This window comes from Chlorocebus sabaeus, chromosome 20, assembly GCF_047675955.1.
Source record: "Chlorocebus sabaeus isolate Y175 chromosome 20, mChlSab1.0.hap1, whole genome shotgun sequence".
NCBI lineage: Eukaryota > Metazoa > Chordata > Mammalia > Primates > Cercopithecidae > Chlorocebus > Chlorocebus sabaeus.
Window position 1 is genome coordinate 60,189,626 of NC_132923.1, and position 21,902 is coordinate 60,211,527.

Consider the following 21,902-nt stretch of genomic DNA (forward strand, 5'->3'; position numbering starts at 1 on the left):
CTTCTTTGTTTTTGACGGAATCTTGTTCTATAGCCCAGACTGGAGTGCAGTGGCATGATCTCAGCTGACTGTAGACCTCCACCTCCCGGGTCAAATGATCCTTTCACCTTAACCTCCTGAGTATTTGGGACTACAGGCAAGCATCACCATGCCTGGCTAATTTTTGTATTTATTTATTTATTATTGTAGAGATGCAGTCTTACCTCACCATGTTGCCCAGGCTGGTCTCAAACTCTGGGCTAAAGCCATCCAACCACCTCGGCCTCCCAAACTGTTGGGATTACAGGCATGAGTCACCATGCCCCACCAAAAGAGAATACTTTTTAGGTGGCATCTTGGCCTCAATATACTTGTTCATTTCCAGGAAATTTTTTGATGAAATAACATTTGGAAAAATACATTAGATAAATGGTTTCTGAAGCAGTGTCCTAATCCAGTCATTAAAGCCAATCCATATTCATAAGTTGAAAGCTGGCAAAAGTATTGCTTTGATGCATTCATTTTATAATAACCTTGACATGTTTTAAAACGTACCAGACAGATGTCTTCAAGACATAGCACAATGCACTCTCAGCACAGTGAAATAACCACAGGAACAGTGGGAACAGATTTATACACTGGATGAGGTGGAGACTGGCATGCATTCAGATCCGAGACTTTTTTGGAGGGGAATGGGCAGAGGACAATGAGCAGGGACCTGTCTTATCAGTTCTTGTGTCCCTAGTCCCCAGAATAATGTAAGTACTCAGTGAAGGCTGGATGGAGTGAATAATAGGGGTGGAGTTGAAATTTGACTCTTCACTTGGGAAAGGTGAAGGCAGTCCCATTTCCAGACTAGTCTAACTTTCTTAGTCAATTTGGGTTGCTATAATAAAATACCATAAACTGGGTGACTTGGAAACAACAGAAACTCATTTCCCACAGTTCTGGAGGCTGGAAGACTGAGATGAGGGTGCCTGCATGGTTGAGTCCTGGTGAGAGCCTTCTGTGTACAGACTGTGACTCTTGTTGTATCCTCACACGGCAGAGAGCGGAGAGGGGAAGCAAGCTCTCTCATGACTCTAGGGGCACTAATCCCAATCGTGAGGACCTCACTCTTATGAACTCATCCAATCCTAATTACCTCCCAAAGGCCTCACCTCCTGATACCACCACAGTAGGGAGGTAAGATTTAGTATAAGAATGTTAAGGGTACACAAACATTCAGTCCATAACATCCATCTTAAAATAACTTTTGTTCTAAAATAGATTTTAAGGTCTACCTATTTTTCTTCTCACTAGGTCAGTTTCCCAGCTGCAGAGAATAAACACAGCACATAGGATATAAAATTGTATACTCTGAAAATTGTGTGTTAATGATCATAACCTCAGTGATATGCATTACTCAAAACAATAAATTGTGATGGAGAATGGAAGTATTTATCTATAGTTTCTAAGCAACATTACACACACACACAAAAGATATAATAGTGGGAGGAATGAAATAATCAAACAACTAATTTTATTAGAATTACTTGGATATGCCAGGTATTTCATCCATCTAGATTGAATTATACTTGATTTTTCACATGTAGACACAGCACTTTCCTCCTTTCACCATGAAATGTTTAATCTCACAGGAACAGAAAACCAAACACTGCATGTTCTCACTCATAAGGGGGAGTTGAACAATGAGGACACAGGGACACAGGGAGTGGGACATCACACACTGGGGCCTGTCGGTGGGTAGGGTGCAAAGGGAGGGAGAGCATTGGGACAAATACCTAATGCATGTGGGGCTTAAAACCTAGATGATGGGTGGATAGGTGCAGAAAACCACCATGCCACACATATATCTATGTAACAAACCTGCATGTTCTGCATATGTACCCCAGAACTTAAAGTATAATAAAAAAAAGTTTATTCTAATAGTTCCTTTACAATAAGCTCATACTCTAAAACTAAAAAAAAACACAAAATCTTACATAAATACTCCAATTATTTGTATTCATAAGATAATTACAAGAGATAATTTATTTTAATGCGAACAGATAATGAAAAATAAATGAGAAGTATTGATGGCATTTCTTCTATCAAACTTATGAAAATCAACAATTATCAAAATGTCTGTAAGAAAAAAGCAATACAATGAACCTACAACCATGAAAAAAAAGAAAATAATATTAATAAATTAGATTACTTTTGAAAAATAAGTATTTTAATACCCTTAAGTTTCGTCGTTATTTTCTCTTTCCATGAAAAACATAGAAATGCAGTGAGAATTAGTTAGACATGTTTAGATTTTACATATTTTTTTCAGAAATTTAGTTTTATGTAAATTTAGGAAGAAACATATGGTAGACATTGGTACTACTAAAGAAATGCCCTAATCAGACTCTTAAACACAGTGAAAAGAATCATTTTCTTTCTGTCTAATGGAGGCTTACCATTTTTTTAAATTTGTGAAGCATTTACAGCAGAAGTGAGCAGTGAAGATCTGTGCTTGTCTACAAGGCACATCTGAATCATGAGTATAGAAGACATCAGTAGAAGGATTAGTGGAGGCTTGAAAGGTATTTTACTTTTTCCCATCATTGAAAAAAGATAGATACAAAAGGTTTTTTGATCCAGAAAGATTGAAATCAGATTAGAATTCTTATTTCTTTCCCAAGAGATCAAAATCAGTTTAAGTTCTGAATCTGTAAGCAACATTTTGCAAAACATTTCTCTCTCTCAGCTATATTGCAGTCCTTGCTTTGGTACCTGGGGGCAGCTCAACCTTCTGAAAGCCCTGGAGGCTGTGAGATGGATAGAAGTACATGAGTGCATGGGATCCCTGCTCTCCTGGAGTCTGACTGGCACCCGGTCAGGAAGAATTCACCATGTTGGTTGCAAAAGCATCTGGTTATGGCTATAGGCTGAATATTTATATCTCCCACAAATTCATATGTTGTTGTGATGGTATTTGGAGCTGGGCCCTTTGGGAGGTGATTAGGCCATGAGAGTGGAGCCCTCATGAATAGGATTAGTGCCCTTCTAAAAGAGACCCCAGGGAGCTCTCTTGCCCCTTCTGCCACGGAAAGGCACAGCAAGAAGGTGCTGTCTGTGAACTAGGAAGCAGGTCCTCACCAGAGAATCTGCAGATAACCTAATCTTAGTATTCCCAGCTTGCAGAACTGTGAGTAATAAACTTTTGGTGTTTAAGACACCCAGTCTATAGTATTTTTGTTATTTTTGTTTTAGTGCCCTAAATAAATGAAGATAGTTATACGTAATTAAACTCAGCCTGGATGACTGAAATCAGGGCCTGGTGGAGAGGAGACATCCCAGACAACGCCAAGAGTATGAGTGAAAGCATCACATTAGGAATGATTCAGTGGAAACAGTGTAGACCCCAGAGCTCCAGTTCCAGCTTTGATGCTTTTTGCCCATTACTCTTCATATAATCACTATACAGAAGCCCTCTACTTAGTAGTACTTTTGGTTTTCAAAAGCCACCTAGAGTCCATTTGCTTGTTAAGTCCAAAGTAACCAATTTTAGAACTTCTTTGACTATCATTGACTTTGCAACAAGTATCACAAGCAGAAACACTCAATGATTAAATACTGGAATGGAAAACTTCTGGGGAAGTAGAACAAATAGCCTCTAGATAAAGTATCTGGGAGGCAATTCCAAAACTCTGAACAGGGTTTGGTACATTCTTCACATCACCTTGGGGGTTAGGATTTCGACTTACAAGTTTTGGGGGACACAGGCATTCAGATCTTAGTATTGTGTGTATGTCTGGGCTGTGTGGGGGAGAATCTTAAGTTATAGGTGGCTGTAGATTCCACTAACAAGGGAAGGAAACTCACCACTGTCATTACCAGGATCCAGCAAGCAACATATATTTACTGAAATAAATATATGGTTAGCAAGCAACATATATTTACCGAGTAAATAAGTGAGATGAATCAAAACGAATAATTAGTAAAATTAGAATTCCTCAGTTCTCTGCTATTTTGTTAGTTTCTCCATACTCTCCAGAAGTTCTGGATAGGAGTGTCATTAGCAGGCTTCCTAACATTGATAAACGGGGAAGCTACTCAGTACAAAGATGCCTGGCATTCCCTCTGGTTTATGCTTTTAGACTCAGACTAAACTATGGATTTTCTTCCCTTTTATTAATGTCCCCAGAAATCTTTTACACTAGTAAATCTCTCTGAAAACACAGCAGTAGTTAGTGAGAAGGGAAAAAAGAAACCTTTAAAACCATCTCTTAAAATGAACTCAAGGATAATTATAAGCTCACTGGTATAAACATGTTCAATCAAAATTGAATTCAGGTCTAAAGAGACTAATAGCATCCCATCCATCTCTTTGTGTGTGGAAACTCAGACAATCCCAGTTGGTCAAGTGTATGATCCAGTGATAGCAACAGTTACTCCAAATGTTCTGAAATAGGAAATGTAGAGAAAAGTCCCAGGCTGATATTACTTCAATTTTATTATGGCTTAATAGAAGTAGCCATTCACTTGTTAGCAACCCCTACCTCAATATATGTTGCTTTATTTTCCAAAATGAGATGCTGGGTTAAATTCTTTAAATTAAAAAGATTGATAGCTGCCATTATTTCTGAAGAAGATCAGAATATAAGAAAATACAAATTTGTCTACGTTAAGTTTCCTGTAGTTAGAAGTGAGTGCTTGTCCAAGAAGAGATTTTTTTCAGTTAATACTAAACTACACTTTATATATTTTTTCTGATTTATGCTCACCTTCCCTTTCTAGGATACCTATGGAACAACTACTATGTACCAGAATCGTGTTAAAAGCTGAGGCTATTTCACATAAACAAGACATGATCTCAGCCTCATAAACTGACTGTCTAACTAGAGAGATAGGCACTGAAAAAATAATTATAATTCCACATAAGTAAAATAAAAGAGGCATGAATACATTATTAGGTAGGAAGTAATTAATTCTGCCTGAGTGGCAAAGGGGAAACAAAGCTAAAGCAGGAGGTCCTGGAAGAGTTTTCTAGGAGTCTTCCAGGTTTCATGCTAATACACAAGGTCCACATTTCATATGCTGATCTGAATTAAAGAGATAAATTCTGCATTTTCCAATGCAGTGGTTCCCAGCCTTGGTCGTACATACAGTCACCTGGGGAGCTTATAAAAAGATGGGATGAGGGGACTGCACAGATCAATTAAAGCTGCATCCCCTGAGTAAACCTCAGTCACTGCTACTCAAAAACAATTTCCCCAGCTGGTTCTAATCATGTCTGCAGGCCTGAGAACAACTTTTTCATAATAAACAACTACAGGACACTCTCATGGCCCTAAGTCAAGGGGACCACTATTTGGTGAGGAGGGTAAAAGACAGATCAGATCTATATATCCTTAAAAAGAGAGATTAAGAAATACGCAAATGTTTAAAATCATAACTTCACTTTCATACATCTAACTGCAATGTAAAAATTAAATCCAAAATGGCCTTGTGTGTGTGTGTGTGTGTGTGTGTGTGTATGTGTGTGCACGTGTGACGTTATCTATAGTTATTGACAGGGCATTGAAAATTACACATCAGTATGTAGACCTGAAGGTTCGTATATGCTAAAGACTTTGAGGTTTTAGGGACTTGAAATGATTCTTGTCCACTATTCTGAGTGTTTTCTGAACACTTTAAGTGTGCAATGGATTGAGTTTAGAATATAATCCCAGTTAAACACTGTAGGAGATCAGTCAGAGTGGTGGGAGAAATTACAGGGAAAGGGTGCAAATCTTCTGAAAGGTCGGAAGTCTCTGCATAGCTCTGGGGAGAATAAGCTGAAGGCAGCTGTTCTCTTACCATGAAGCAGAAGGCAAGGAGGAGGTACAAGGAAGTGTAGGTGAATTTAGTGTAAACAGGATTGTTTACTTATATTAACCAGGAACCGACCTTTGATCATGCCAGCACAAGACTGCTCCCTGAAAGGAGGAACAATAATGTTCATTACCCACAGACTGTGTTGGCTTCAGGCTTTCGACATTATGTCTGTGCTAAATAAAAGCAAGGAGCCCCAGCTTATCCAGACTGCTCACTCTTTGGCAGTCCCCTAGCTCCTCTTACACTGCATATCTGTGTCTGAGTACTCCTTTCATCTATTGTTTGGCCAGGGTCTGCAGGACATACCTGGCAAAACATCTCTCCTTTTTTTGAAAAATTAAGACAATTTCAATAAAGTTTGAACTTTGGTTAATAATAATGTAATATGTCAATGTGACAAATGAAAAATATTCATGTAAAATGCTAATAATAGGGAAAACTAGATGTGGGATGCAGTGTAACACTATACTATGATCAATTACCTCCTTGGAAAGGCTGTAGACAGATGAGGAATGGTGTGTTACATTCTCTTATATATCTAGACATATCTGTTGAGTGGTCACATAAATCAATTCAAGAATCAGTGTTGCAATAGGTACTCATTCAGGCTAATTAAGTGGTATTATAATTTATTGAAAGCTGATCGAAGAGGTTAAAGAGCCCAAAGGAGCAGCTTTATCTATTGGCTATGTATTTATCTATCTACAGCTATGTATTGTATCACCTAGCTAGCTAACTAATCTATGCATCCATTCATCCATCCATTTATGTATTGTTATTTAGTTTTCCTTTATGAGGAGACAATATCCAAATGTAATTAAGAATAACTTATTACACAGTTAAATTTGGTAACACACATTTTCTGAATACAGAGGAACAAGAGTGTATTAGAGATCTTTGGTTCTTTAGAAGGTATTGAAAGTCAATATAGTATTGAGATAAGGGATAAACATGTTTCTAAGAGCAGGCCATAACCTGTAAAGAGTTGGGTAGATGAGGTGTATTCTTCTTTTCTGTTTATTCATGAACAGTTTGCAGATGGAAATAAAGGAATATCATATTTGTAATATTGACTGATGAGACTGCTAGTTCTCTAATTAAAAAAATAGTTCTGGATATGTAGAAATAGCTTCATTTTTGTTAGTAATTTTATTTTTATACTCCCAAAAAAAGCATATTTCTTTCCATGAGCCATGACTAAAATCACATAGTCATCTGACTGAATTTCAGCAGTCACTGAAAGTTAACCCCTAGGCCCTGTTCAGAACCATGTTCAAAGCCAATCCAGGGGCTCCATGCTGATTAAATAAGGGGAGAAGGGGCAGCACGAGGGCCCCCTTCCACCCTGGGGTATTTCTCATGATACTTGTGATGGGCTCTGTGGGAATCTTAGTAATCCTCAGAGATTCCATTAGTGCGTAGCTGGCTTATTTCAAAAAAAGTCTCCCTCCTCTGCCATCCCTGTTCCTATGATCACCACATCAGTATGCTTGTTACATCATACTGAAACCATTTGTTGACAGGCCTGTGTTCCCACTAGATGCCAGTGTGAGTGCTTTGAAAGCAGAGACTGGGCCCCATTTATCTTTGATTTTCCAACAAGTATCACAAGTAGTAGGCACTCAAAAATTAATTATTGGAGTGAAAACAAACTTTGGGGAAAGTAGAGCAAAGAGTCTCAGAAGAAGTGTCTGAGAGGCCATTCTAACGCTCTTGATGGGGTGTGGTACATTCTTTGCCAAAGAGAAAATGTATGAAAGCACTTTAGAAAGATGCTTGATAAAATCTGTTTTTATTCTGCCACATTCAATTTCTCAAAATTGTGCCCTGTCCAAGGCCATCAGAGCTTTCTGAATCTCTTTTCTATCTTAGGCAAATGTTTATTTCCAAATGTTCACCATGCCAAGACTGTGTTATCTAATGTGGGCATTCAGAACTCTAGGTAGGTGCTAATAACTTTGTTGCTCTTAAGGATACCAGATCAAAAATTAACAATGTAATCACTAAAATTCCAGAGATAACATCAAAATTAGGTCTTCAAAACAACACAGTTCTTTACAGAATTTTCCTTTGCTTCTATACTGCATTTTGTCTGATAAGCACTTGCCAACAAAGACATCATACTAATTACAATTTGTTATACAAAGGGCAGGAAAACTGATAAATGATTCATTGATTATTTTCTTTATGAAATAATTCTTCTGTTCTTGTCCTCACATTACATTTGGATAACAAATGGAGGCTTTAAGTGCTTTCCCAAGGAGTTATTTAGAAAAAATCATGTTGTCAGTATTAATTCTTAGCAACCGTGAGTGCACATACATTTAAAAAAAAAAAAAAGGAGGACAAAACGAGTATTTTTGGTTCTTTGTATGTGGAAAAGAATCCCCCTTTAAAAAGTAGAATTGTATAAAATAGTTTTTGGCTTCTCTGTAAGATTTTTCACTCCCCGCCATTCCAAGTTATGTAAGGCACACTTCCTCTCCTCTGTGTCCCCAAATGCTATGCTAGAGAAGGTAAGATGTCTCTCAGCATTTATTCTGGTTTTCTTGTCCTGAAAAGGTCAATACCTGATACGATAGCTAATTTGCCAAGGGAAAACAGCTGAGCAAGAGCAGGAATTTAGGCAGTGGGGAAATGTGAGCCAGTCCACAGGGTCCTCAGTGAGTAGGAAGGAGTGACCAGGAAGTCTGAGGTGAAGAGGAGTGGGTGGCGATAGAGCCAGGGTCAGGGGCTCCAGATGTCCTCTGGGTGCCTTCTCTTCTCTATTTTCTCCTGGAAAGCGATTTTATGATTCCCAAGTCTGTATAAGAGGCCCAATGATCTCTCCATCTGGACATTTCCCTCATGCATACACCCATGCACCTTATCCATACCATGCCCCAAAGTGATCTTGCATTTTCTCAATCCTTTTCTCATTTCTGTATTCCCATCTCAAAAGGAATGGTGTCAGCAGTCGTGTAGGCCAGAGACATTTCTTCATCACCCCATCTCTTTGTTCTTCCTTAATCCTGTGTATTCTTGAGGATTTTACTTCAAAATATTTCTGAAATGCATTCTTTTCATCTTCCCTCCTCCAAATCTCATCATCTCTGGTCTGGACAAGTATAATCTCTTCTTGACGGTCTCCCTGCCTTCAGTCTTTTCTCCCACTTTTCCATCCCCTAAAGTGCTGACACAGTGAGTTTTCTATAAAGCAAAGCTGATTATGTCATTCTCCTTGATTAAAAGGCTTCAGTTGCTTTCCAACGTTTAAACTAGGGAATCAAATCTGGGATTCTTCACCTTGCATAATAACATCTTCACAATTTTACCTCTGTTTACATTTCTGGCCTCTTGTCTGCAGGCTGACCCTTTACTTGCATGTTATGTTTGATACACTCAGAATAACTCACAGAACTTCTTTCTGTGCCAGTTATAAATTAGATAGATAGTTATTATTGAAGCATGACATGCCAGGCACTCTTCTTCTAGGTCCTAGGGACATAGATGAGGTGCGCTGGTACATGTTCTTCTGGAACGTCCTTCCTAGGCTTCCTTTAATTTCTGCTCACATATGACCTCCTCTGTGTGGTCTTCATGGCCCTCCCAGGTAGAGGCAGCCAGGCCATTTTCCATGCTACCAGAATTTATTACCTCACATACACAACTCTGATGTGGCATAATACAAATATGTGTCTTCTTATCTCTTTCCCTCACTCAACTGAGGGTTAAAGTCCTAGACAGAGCCTGTGTCTTATTCATCTCTGTCCTCAGTGTTTAGGGTAATGCCAGGCATGAAGCAGGTGCTTGATAAATATATAAATATTTTCTGAATGAATGATAATATGTGCCCATAATGTATGTCCAGGATAAATCTGCATCATACACACTTGCCTGGGCACTCTGGAAAAAATACAGGCACATATCATCAGAGGACCGTCCACCACACACACACCTAATGTCAAAGTAATTCCCCAGACTTCTGAATCAAAATAAAATTTATTTAGCTGAAAATAAAAGATAAACATAACTGGAAAGGAGGTTAACAGCGGTTGCCTCAGGGTGGTGAATTTCCAGAGGAAACCTGGGTATATATGCCAGCTATTCCCTTTGCCTGAAATGTCCACTCTAGCCCCTACACACACACACACACACACACATACACGCACACACAGCCTAGTTAACTCTTACCAATCTTTCATATCTCATTTGTATTTCTTTAGGGAACCTTTCCTAACCTTTATCATCACTGATTAAGTGCAGTCTCCTGTCATGTATTCTTAGAGCATCAAATATCTTCCTTTAGTAGCTTTTATCTAGCTATAATTATACTTATTTATATTATTCTTTGATTAATTTCTATTTCTTTTTCCAAACCATAAGTTCAACAGGGCAAGCTCCATGTATGTTACATAGGAGACTCCCAATGCATATTTATTGAATAATAATCAAATGAAACATCTACTTTAATATTCATAATAACCAACCAAGGTGAGCCCTGTTATCATATGCACTTTCCAGAGAAAATGGACACGAGTACAATTAAGTAACTTGCCCAAGATTCCACACTCAGGGATGAAACAGTGAGACAGTTACTGGCTTTCTGAATACTGGCTTCCTGTATCACAGAAAACTAATTTAGAGCTATATTAAAATTTTAAATAAATGAGTTCAGCTTTATTATTCACTGTTGAATGCCTAAGAAAATTATTAATTTTAAATATGGGTTTAAAAAAATGAGTACATCCATAGAGGGTTTGTCTTTTTTGATCTCTCAGCTCTGATTGGAAATAAGTCAGTATTAGCAGTGTTGTTAAAATCTCCATCACGAAGATCCATGTGGGTGCCTGGAGTCTAGCAATAGAAAACGTAAGCTTATTTCCTTTTCTAATATATGGTTCTTGTTTAATTCCCAGTGTGTGTTTGAAATAATTTTTAAAAAGTAATCTGATATTCGCAATTTACTGAAACATCTGACAACTGGGTATTGAAGACTTTATTGTTGCATTATTTGAGAGCCTTCCTAAAATCCTAATCCGATTTTTCTACAGAGTGAATGTATTCCTTCATATTAAAAGACACTAAAAAGTAATGGCAAATGAAACGTGGTCATGTTGAGCAGCTGCTCAGAATCTCAGTAAAGTATGGGTCTTGATTACAAAGAGAGATCTATGGACCATGGATCCCAGTTGATGGGGAGCAGAAACACAGGTACATCTTAAGTATAGAGGTCCTCAAGGGTACAAGTTGGCTATACTGAGCACATTTTCCAAGGCTACTTGCAGATCCTGCTCTAAACTGCCATTGGACCTGGCCAGAATTAATTAAGATGCATCCCCAGTTTGTATGATACTTAGCCCATTGAAAGAGAAGGTGATGCTGAATAAAAAACGGATTACAAGAGGAGAATTGGAGCCCTCCTCCCACCTCTCAGGGGGAAAGTAAGGACTATTGTTGTTCCCTACTTCTCAAGTTGGGTATGGACAAAAACTAGATGCATGAAGGGGTGCTGGGTATCAAGGAAGAATTGCTTTCTAACTCATTAGGTATCTGAATGCCCAGTTCATCTGCTTGTAGTGGGATCTTGCTATTTTCAAAGCTCATTTAAACTATCCTTAGAACAAGTCAGTATTTCTATTCCCTTTCTTTCAGATGGATTCTCTTAATATTACTCAAGCACCCAACCAGTTAGGAGTAGAGCTCTGAGGAGTCAATTCCCCCACCTGACATGTTGCATCATATTAATGCTGAATTTCAGACATGAATTATTTTAATGGCCCATTTTATAAGCGATTCATTGTCTGAACTCTTACAAGAATTATCAAGTTTTATTCTTTAACCACTTAATAAAATTATCTCCAGCTTTTCCAGCTCAGAAGGGGATCGTGGAAAGCTGGTCAGGGCACGTTTGTCCTGTGGGCCAGGGAGATTTCTTCACATCAGGGCATTGGGAAGGTCTGTTGGCTAGAAATGGACCCTATGTCAGGAGGCACAAGGTGAAGAGAAAATTTAGTTCAGGGTTATTTTTTTTTTTAACCTGGGAAAGTGCATGATTCTTGCAAACTGCTGTAAAAGTACTTGTCATGTGAAATAGTTTAGCCCTAATGAAAACTCCCCAGAATAACAAATAAGGAGATATTTGCAAATGTCATGAAATATCAGAAACCAAAGCAGTGTTTTGCTGTGATGAAATGTCTTAGTACATTATTTATGCATTTTTGTTTTTATTCAGAGCTGCATAGAGACATAGCTGCTTAAAGACATTAACTTTCCCATTCTACTAATTCACTGAGCAGAATAGATTCAAATCACCAGTGTATCAGTCAGCATTGACACAGGAAATAAAAACTACACTAAGTGCTTTAAACAGAGAAAATTTAATACTTGGAATTGGTTACACAGATGATACATGACCTGAAAAGCTAATCGGGGACAGGGGAGGCAATTCAAAGATATATAAGAACAGGAAGCCACTGCCTCTAGGATGTGCTATTTTCAGAAACCAGTTACTCAGGTTGGAACAAGTGGAGCCTAGTGGCTGCCTGGCAGAAGCTGGGACCATGAAGGAAAGGGATGTCTAGTGGGAGTGGAGCCCCAGAAGACACAGCTTCTTCCTGCTGGAAATGCCTCCCCAAGGCAGAGGGAGAAATACAGGGACTTCTCCCCTTTCCTCATCCTACAGTTTTCTGCTAGTACCCATGATTGTCAAAACTACTGGAAGCTAGTTGTCAAGGGAGCCCCCCAAATGGTGTTTCCTGTGATTGACAGCAGCATAGAGGAAGGGAGGGAAATGGATTTAAGGCTACATAGGCAAATGGCCAACTAGCACACGTGCTGACCTACAGTATCCTGTCCATGGCAAATATCAAGTGCATTACTTTTGTGCTATTAGTTTTGAAGTTCAGTTCACTTCTTCTTTTCCTTAGCTTATATTTCTGAGTAACTTTGATTGATCCATCCCTTGTGTTCTATGTAGCACAAAGACACTGAAGTTTTCTGTGGTGGAAAAGCAGAAACCAAGAAAACATGAAAGGGAGTAGATAGGTGGGGAAGGGATCATACACTTTATTTGGATATGGCTACATTAAAAAAAAAAAAAACTAGGTAGAATGTTTCATTTTTTTAAGTTGTATTTCTTTGGACAGATCCTATTTAAAAAAAAACAAACTACTTGTGGCTACTAAGCATTCACTGGGTCTATCATTCTCTTTTAATATGTCTTTAGGGGTATATGCAATACAAAGAGGAATGGGATCTAGGCTGAGATCTGGTCTAGTCAGGAGCAGACTGGCTGTGTGTAAAAATGGAAAAGAAGAAACATGTGCTCTCTATGTTCATCAACCCTGTGTCCTACCTTCCTCTCCTTTGGGTTTATGCCAGGTCTCCCAGGGAGAGCTCCCCTAGTGCCCTCTTTACTCTCCTCAAGGCCTGGTGGATCCTAACTGATGGATGTTTATGGAGAGCTGGTGCTCCCACAGCCAGTAGCAGGACCTGTCCGCACCTGTTGGTACCCTGAGCCTCCCACTCACCAATCCCAGCCTCCAGGTTTTTCCAAACACGTGCCACGTCTCTTGATCCATTGGAAGTCATTAGACCTGATTTGAACTGCCTGAGGGACAGGCTCTCCTTTTAACTTCCATTTATTGAGAGCCCATTATGTGCCCAGAACTTGACGGGACACTTTTCCTGGATTATCACATTTAATCCTCACACCAACATCAGGTTACAGATAAAGAGACCAATTTAGAGATTAAATAATTTTCCCAAGGTCATTCAACCAGTAAGCCTAGAAGTGGGATTTGGACCTGATTCGTTGTGTGCAAGCATATACTGCATCATCCTGCCCAGGGCCATGATGGGCAGCAGAATGCAGGCTCCTCCACATGTTCGCCAGACTCTCGGCATCTAGAGAACTTTGCCCTTTAACCAGGCATCTCAAAGCCACACTCACAGCTCTGGACACATGGGCACTGAGGAGAACTGATCGAGCAGTAATGTCTCCATGGGGACCAGCCAGCCAGCAACAGTGTACACACTCACTGTGTACTGACCAGGACTCAGACAATATGTTCTGCCAATCCCTGGACTCCTAATTAACCTTCCATCTCCCAAAGTGAGTCAGTGTCAGGTAATCAAACATGTCTCTTTCCTTGTCTCCTCTCATTTAAGGGACTGTAGCTAGCTCCTACAGCTTATTCTGTACTACCCATTGGGTCTAATATAAAGTCATTCTAAGAATAATCCACCCAAACTGGCCTTCATATCTGGTGTCTGGAATATAGCAGAAATCTTTTCATTCAGTGTTAAAGCATTGCATCATCCAACGAACTGACTGTAAATGGACCCACAGTCTAACCTAAAGGTTATGGATTAGTAGGTAAATGCAAAAATTCTATTAGTTTTCAGACCTGGGGTTTATGACATTCATTTAAAATGAAACCAAAATCCTATACAGAAATAGGAAAAGCACCATGGATGGATTCACTTTTAACAGCATCCACTTACCTATTACACAAGGGCCAAGAATACAGTAGTTTCTATATCATGTAGTTACTTTTTATTCCTGTTCATTGACTTTGACAAAGACAGTAAATAGCATACAGAGAATAGACACATTTTAAAGAAATATTAAAACACTGATTAATGTCACATTAAGAAGTGTAAAGTCCCTTGGGTAGAGGGAGAAAAATTAAAATGCCTTTGGTTCTTAATGAAACTGCACCAGGCTTATATAAATCTAAAATCCTTACTTTAACCTGAGTTTAAAATAATGGGCTAACTTGACAGTGCTTTACAAATCCTAGCAACGAACATTATCATTTATTACCAGAATGAGTGATAATAGGAGTAGCAGAGAGATAGTGCACATTGGGAAGTGTCCAAAGAGTTTAGCAAGACAATATTTCTTTTTCACAATACAAAGATAAAACAGTCGTAAAACTGAGAGTTCATTTCATTCACTTGGAGGAGAAGGGCAGGTGGGTGTTCTGGTTAAACAGATTGCAACCCTGTTCTATAGGAGCATAAAGGAGAATGAAGAAACACAAGAGGTAATAGTCACTCTGCAGTGCAAGAAGGTACATGGGTTTAAAGTCCATCACAGTAATTAAATTTCAATGTTGACACAGTACATCTCAACATTCAGAGTTCTAAATATAGTTTACACAGTGCCTGTGAGCAAAATGCAATGCACATGAATATTTATCTCTGTAGTGAAGCTGCTTCTGCCACAAGCTCTGAAAAGAAGGGTTGAGATTAGGACAGACCAAAACACAGCCCCCAGAATTTGATGATGATCATTTCAAAATAGTTGAAATGAGCCCATGGCCTCATCAGAGGCAGTGATTTTAAGCATTTTTGGTTGCAGAACCCTTTGCACAAATGAAATCTAATTAGAAACTAAATATTTGAAATGGATTGAAGTGAGATAGGTCAGTTGATTTTTGCAGGAGGCAGGGTATTCCAGGCCAGTGACTTCTCAATGCCACAGACTTTGAGATGCATAATCTAAAACTAGTTTTTTTAACCAATAAATAAGTAAAATAAAAATCTGCTGGGTATTTGATTGATTTTAGGGTACTAACAGATGGTAGTGAGCTATATATTTCAAAGGAAGGGCTTATGGAATGGATTGGTTATGATAGGGAAGAGCAGTAAGATTCGATGAAATGAATGCTAAAATAAATGTTATTCACTTTCTGCCACATGAAGATACTGTTTTCTTTCATATTATTCCTGGGCCCTCAACTGTGGATGTGGTTCCAGCATGAACCATGCATCTACTCTGTGTTTGCCCCTCCACCTAGTCTGTCCAACTATGCCTCGGCGGTAGTGTCTGCACTTAGGCTCTCACCTCTCTGGAAGTGCCCGGGACTGCAAGGTGTTGTTCTTCCTCTTGTGCCTAACATGTTTCTCCACATTTAGCCCTGATTTCCTTAAGCATATTTATAGTTTTGTTTTGTTTTTTGAGAAGGTGTGTCACTCTGTTGCCCAGGCTGGAGTGCAAAGGGTGCGATCTTGGCTCACCACAACCTCCACCACCCATGTTCAAGAGATTCTCCTGTCTCAGACCCCCGAATAGCTGGGATGACAGGTGCGTGCCACCACACCCGGCTAATTTTTTTGTATTCTTAGTAGAGATGGGGTTTCACCATGTTGGCCAGATGGTCTCAACCATCTGACCTCAGGTGATCCACCTGCCTTGACCTCCCAAAATGCTGGGAATACAGGCGTGAGCCACCATGCCCAGCCAAGCATATTTATAGTTTCTTAGTCAGCTTAGGTTACACATGCTGTGGTAAAAATCCCAAGTCCTCAAGGACTTAGCTTATTTCTTGCTTGTACTGCGTTATCATAATGGGTTGAGTAGATGTCCTCTTCACTCTGGGACCCAGGCTAACACTCATATTTGGGACATTGCTGGCCCTGTGACAGAGAAAAAGCTCCATGTGGCAGTATATTACATAAGGCCTCTGAAATTTTCTGCTGGGAAGTAGCGTATATCAGTTCTGCCTACATACCATTGGACAAAATAGGTCAACTGGTCTTTGAGAAAGCTCAATTCAACCATTTCAGCTAAGTTTCTCTTGTTGCATGATTTCACTGGTAGATACCATATTTCTTTAGAGCTAGCATGACTCATGCCAGTTTCCAATGAGAGCCTTATATGTTTCTCTTTTAGATCTTGTTTCTCCTATTAGAATTGCTCACTAAGTAATTTCATATCTGAAGCTGCTACTAGCATTTAAGATATTGGAAAATCAGAGATACCTAATGTGTCCTGAACAAAAATACTGCTATGCCTTAATGCTGCTGACTCTCCCAAGAGGATGTTTTCGTGGAACCCTACAATTATGAAATCATGGCTTTAAAAAACATTTGCGGTACACATTAAGATTGACAGACATGATTTGCAGCAGGAGGAATTGGGCTTTGCATCACAGATGCTTATTAGTGAATTCATGGATCAACAGGCTCACAACATATTCATTCATTCAGCATTTATTCTGAACCAAGCAAGCACTGTTTCAGATCAAATCCTACTCTCATGTAGTTTACAAATACAATCCAACCTGGGATAGATATTTGACATCATAAATAGCATATTCAACATCTGACATCATCCCAACTGCTCCACTGATCCCAGCTCCACCATTTACTAACTATAAGACCTTGGGTAAGTTATCCAGTTTCTATAATACCCCCCATACATAAGATACAGATAATAAAAGCAATTACCTCATAAATCTGTGGTGAGGATTTCCTGAAATAGTGAAAAGTACTTAATTGTGCCTGGAGCTAAGTAAGTGTCTAATAAAAATTAGTCATGGTTCTCATCACCACCATGATCAGATTACATATTAGAGTGGTGGTGAGGAACAGAATTGGGCTTTGTAGAATTTTACCTGAAAAAAATATGGAGGTCTTTGTTGAAGAAGCTTAAGATGGGTCAACAGTGTTATGTAGCTGTTTAAAAAGCTAAAGTCACCTTAAGTAGTTGATGAAAAATGTCATATTGTAGGAAAATTAATTCTACTTCAGTCTTCTCTGATCAAAATTAACCTAGAATATAGAAATATGATTTTGATGTGGGACATTCATTTCTGAAAAGGAAAGAGTACCTATTATATCTGCATCATACAGGGTCCTAAGCACATAGTTCCTATAAAGATGAGTTCCTGGCATTATACAGCGCAGGCACTCTTTCATTTTTGTAAATCACTATACAGTGGCAGGCACTCTTTTGTTTTTTTTTAAATCACTAGAAGTCATGACATATTTCAGCCTTAGTTTCTTCTAGGAATTTTTCAAACAACTACTGAGCAATCCTACAGAGACGTTTTATAATGCCCTTCAGAATGTCAAAAGGACTTATTCCAATCCCTAATTTCCTGCTGATCTTTACCATCTGTTACTTTGACCTTTTCATCAAAGGCTCCTCAGGCTGCTGGAAGCCCTGCATGTTAACACCCAGTGGAATATTCTTCCTGGGTTTCTTCGCCTCAGTCTCAGCACTATCACTTGCATACATTTTGTTGGCCATTATGGTTTCAAACAGTTCACTAGAACACAAAAATATATGGCAGAAAGAAAGGCTCCTGAGGGGTACATAACAAACATTGCTGAAGGCTTTCAACTGAATATGGTACAGTAGAGTATTCACTGGCTGAGAATATTTGCCATATGGGGCACAAATGTTTGCCGCCTGACAGCATCCAGTACCGTCTCCCATATCAGCTCCTCATTGGCTCAGAGTATGCTGGCACTTTGAGTATCTGAAAAATTATATATTAACAGTTTGTGCTAATGAACTGTTCTATAGATAATTCTTCTGAGAAACTATTACATACACAAATAGTATTGTGTACCCAGCCCGCAAGGGTAGTATTAAATGGTACATGGGTTCAAATTTAGTAGCACTTTAAGAGAAATAGAAATAAAGTGTTGTCTGTTTAGAAGACAACCACGTGATGAGAGAAATAGAGAAGAGTCAAAGCAACTAGGAGTGCGAACATCCAAAAGAAAACACAATTCACTTGATAACTACTTCCAAGCAAAAAGGAAAGCTGACTTACATTGTTCCAGAAGGCAGAAGGGGGAACAAAAACTGGGTAAGAAGAAAGCATATTTTTGTTCCACTTGAGAAAATATTTTTAATATTTAATGCTGTCCCAAAAAAGGAATAGTTTACATTCTGTGATAATGAACTCCTTATCAGTAGAGGTAGTCAATGTGGATGGCCATTTGTTAAGGGGTTCATGCATTGAGTAGTGTGGTGGTTTATAAACAGTGGCCAAAAGTTCTTTGACATTCCTTCTATAGAGATGTCTATGTACCCTCCTCTTAAATGTACGTGGGATTGTAATTGCTTTAATTAATTAAGGATGAGGAAGTGACACTATGTGATTTTCAAGGCTGGGTCATGAATGTCTATACGATGTCCACCTAATTTCTTGGAATTCTTGCTTTTCAGATGCTCTGCCTCAGATCCCAGCCCCCATGCTGTGATAAATTCAAGCCACATGAAAAGACTGCATGTGGGAGGCACGACTCAAATTAGATTTGAACTTTCATTTATATCCATTGTGTCACTGGAAAAATTAGAAATAAATTAAGTTCTACTAAAATCTAATATCCTAATTGTCTACGGCACCATCATTCAACTGCATGTCAGAGTCAACATGTGAAACCTTCTCTTTGAGTACTGTGAAACATATTCTAAATTAAATGGTTGAGTCAAACTGGTTTATATATGTATTATATTATTTAGTTTTGACTTATCAATTAGCCCTCTCAAAATGGACAAGTGGCACAAAGAGATTTCTGCAAAGAAACCATAGACTGACTAAAAAATAGTAACAAGGCAAGCACACAGACACAAGAAACTGTCAGAGCTGACATATCTCCCAGGGCAAGTTTCTAGCTAGCCACAGTATCAGAATAAAAACTGTGATGATTTGATCTCATCAGAACGAACTCAATGATTTAGAAATTACCCAGGAGACTATTGGAAGTGCAGATTTACACCCAATATATTATTGACCCTTATCCAAAGAGTTATTGTGCTTGTTATATTAATTAATGATGATAGTACATATGTACATATTTGTAACTAATAAATAAAATTAGAAGGTTGAAAAATATGAAATTGCCAATGTTCAAGTATTTTTGACCCATGTCAATTTCATACGGTTCAACCCAATTTGTTGAAGTTAAATGCTCAAAAATTATTTACTTTGGAGTGAGTATAGTAAAAATGTCCATGCAGACTATTGGTTTAAGGAATAAGACACTTGATAAGCATGAATTTAGTGAGTGCTTAGGAAACTGTTTACCTTTGCTCCTCAGCTGTGTATATATGTGAACACAGACACATGACATGTTACAAAATTATTGCTTTCCTTGTCTGGTGATAATTTTATTATAACACACGCACTCTTTCCAATTGGGGTGGCCCCTAGCACCCAGATAGATTATGAAACACTGACTTGAATGACAATAATTATTCTTTGCCTGACTCCATCCTGCAGTGATGTATCTAGAAAATCAACATTCCTTAGTAAAAAACAAGGCTTTAAAAAGAATGATTTTTATGGGAGCTGGTGGTTATAGAGAATTTAGTGCCAATAAAAAGAAGATGAGGATTACTTGTTCCTTTGAGGCCGTGAGGTAATTAAAAAACAATATTTAGTGGGTTTTAGAACACCTATTTCCATGAAATCTCAGCACTAAACAATTCAGGGAAATCAGAATCGATAAATCACCTAAACAGATCAGAAAAAAATGGATAAAGCAACCATAATTCTATGCTACCTCCACCCCTCCAGATCCATTAAATTATTTCAACTTCTTGGCATAAAATCCCATAACATAATACTCCAAAGCATGTGTCTTGCTTTGGTGCTTGTCAAAATTAGTGTCTGAAAGACTGTACAGGGAATGCTTTTCCATTCAAGGGACAGTTGCCTATTGAAGCCCCTCTCCCAAATGACTCAGAAATGTACTCATCCTACACATGCAATAGCAACTCTCTCTTATCAGCTAAGATTGTTCTGTTTCATGGCACCATATCTAAAATAGATATATGCCTTAAAGTAAAAAGAGATCATGAGCTTATTTGTTTATTTGTTCTTTCAGTCGTTGATTCATTCAACAAGGATTCAAGTGACTACCACAAGCCATGCAGTACTGAAGACACAAAAGAGTACAGCAATTTGCAACCTGGGGCTAAGGGGCTACCAAAAAGTTAGAATTCCAAACACCAGGTGAAATTGGTTCCCTAAGATAACAAAAAATGTGAGAAGAATAAAACAGGTTGTTGAAAACTAATGTATTCTGGCACTTCTTTTTTTCTCAATAATTTACACATAAACACTGGCTCCTTCAGGAGCTATCCCCAAGTTAAAGTCATGTGACAGAAGACCCAGAAAGAGCAAGAAGCAGAAAGGGTAGGCCTAGTGAAAGGGAGAGGGTAGCAGCAATTTCCAAACTCCCTGGGATTCAATGTCCCCAACACAGTGAAGAGTGGACATGAATCTGTCAAAAGAATGTGAGAACAACCTGTAAGAGCCTCCTACAAGCCAAAGATGGGACAATCTGAGCATCCACAGGGAGGATGTAAGTGTAATAGATTGAAATACTTCAATAAATTTTAAATCCTTGTGTTCTTCATGATACTAAAAAATTATTGAGTACTGAGAGATACTGTAGGGAACTAGTGATAATTTTGAAAACTGTAAATAAAAGAATCAAGAGTTTATCCTCCCCTGGCTACACTAGTTGTACTACTGGTCACCAAAGAATATAAAGGAGGAAATTTTTATTATAAAAATATCACCTCTAATAAATGATGATGAAGGCATGAGAAAATAAGAATACCACTATTTTGTAATCTCTAATAAACTAATGGATTTAGGCATTGAACATTCATGGCTAGCACTTCGAAAAGAGATAAAGCATATAGTGTGCTTTTTATTAAGTAGAAAAGACCACATACATGAATGTCTTATCAAAAAAACCCACAAAAATCGAATATAACAAAACCTCTAGATCCAACGACTAAGTACGGTAAATAAAAGACCAAAGAACATATTAAGCTATATCGTGGGATGGAATCGGCAAAAACTAGACTGTGAGAAGCTACAGGACAAGCAATCAATTTTTTTCCTTGCAGTTTGACAAATGAACTGCAAGAAGAAAAAAAGAAAAGGAGAAGAGTACCCATATGTTTTAAAAAGTCTCAGGATAAATCAATCTACAGACAAGTCATATATGTATTTTATTTGAATTATGATTTCTTAAAAAATGTATGATGCATTAGATAATTGCCTTGACTGGAGATTTGATGACATTAAGATTTATGGTGAATTGTTTTAGTGTGGGATTGGTATTCTACTCATATATAAAAACTATGTTTCTATCTTAGAAAAGTACATAATAAAATATTTTGAAATGAAATAATATGATACTGGATTTGCCTCAAAAAAACACAGGTGGGAGAAGGGTTGGGAAGATGTGACTGACAATGAAGATGGGGCTGCAGAGTCCAATGAGTTGGTATTTTCTGGAGCTGGTGATCGATGTAGTAGAGG

General features: G+C 38.3%; 1 protein-coding gene across 1 annotated transcript in view; it reads right to left on the reverse strand.

Annotated features, from left to right (window-relative positions):
• The window catches only part of ST6GALNAC3 (ST6 N-acetylgalactosaminide alpha-2,6-sialyltransferase 3), a 557,649-nt gene that overhangs the window by 29,799 nt on the left and 505,948 nt on the right, over window positions 1–21,902 (reverse strand). The gene's annotated exons all lie outside the window — the stretch shown is intronic.